Raw genomic sequence first — 1,019 nt, 5'->3', positions numbered from 1 at the left:
TGATTGAATATATTTCTTTTCTGTGTACATAACAATCCAAGATATTAACAATTTAACTATGTTGCTAGAAATCAAAAAGAAAAAAAAATGGCAAGGAAAGGATAAAGAGCAGGAAAAGGAGTTTAGGATTAAGAAAACATGTGTTTGGCAAGTGAGAAGAGGGAAGATTGTGAAAATTAAAAAATCATAATATTTAATTTATTAAAAAATAACAAGATATTGTTTTATTGAAAAACAATAATATATTAGTTTATTAAAAAATAATAAAATATTGTAGTATTAAACCTAAAATAAAATAAAATATTGTTTATTAAAAATACGAGACGGGTTTGGAGGCTTGGAGGTCAAGCTTGCTAAAAACGGTTTGTCGCTTGACTTTTAAACAAGTTTTTTAATGATATCAAACCTATATTATTTTTAAAACGGGTCAAATCAAGTCAGGCCAAAAGCAAGACAAGTTGTAAGTTCCTCATAAGTTGTTTGACACGTTTACATCCCTAGTAATATGTTTGAATACAATCAGATCAACCACCACATGCCAGAGCCTCAAACACGTACGATTGGGTATTCTATTCTGAAGACCACGAAGAGAGCATTGTTTAGAGAAATTTTGGTATAAATTTTGACGCTGACTCTTATATTATTGTATTTTCTGTTACATATAAAAGATTAAAAAAGACGATAAAACTTATAGAAAGAAATGTATTACATGATTGTAAAACACATAAGAAAATGTGAACAACAATATTGGTAGCGGGTAAGGGGGAGTTTATAGCGGCGGATTCATATCAATGAGCTAAGTGATAATATATTCTAGTAAGCAGATCCAATATCACATTGTTAGAAAATTTTATTTATATGGGCAATATTAATTAATTAGTTTTGTTTTTTGAAATTTATCGAATTAATAGATATTTCAATTCTGTTATTTTAATTAGTCCATTGTGATCATATTGAGTTGAGCTTTTGACATCTGTTGATATTGGGCCTAGTTGGGCAGCGCATTGTAGGTATTAGTG

Source organism: Gastrolobium bilobum, unplaced genomic scaffold (assembly GCF_033153095.1).
Source record: "Gastrolobium bilobum isolate Gb01-03AN ecotype WA unplaced genomic scaffold, APGP_CSIRO_Gbil_v1 utg4632, whole genome shotgun sequence".
Classification (NCBI taxonomy): Eukaryota; Viridiplantae; Streptophyta; class Magnoliopsida; order Fabales; family Fabaceae; genus Gastrolobium; species Gastrolobium bilobum.
Note: the sequence above shows the minus strand (reverse complement) of the source record.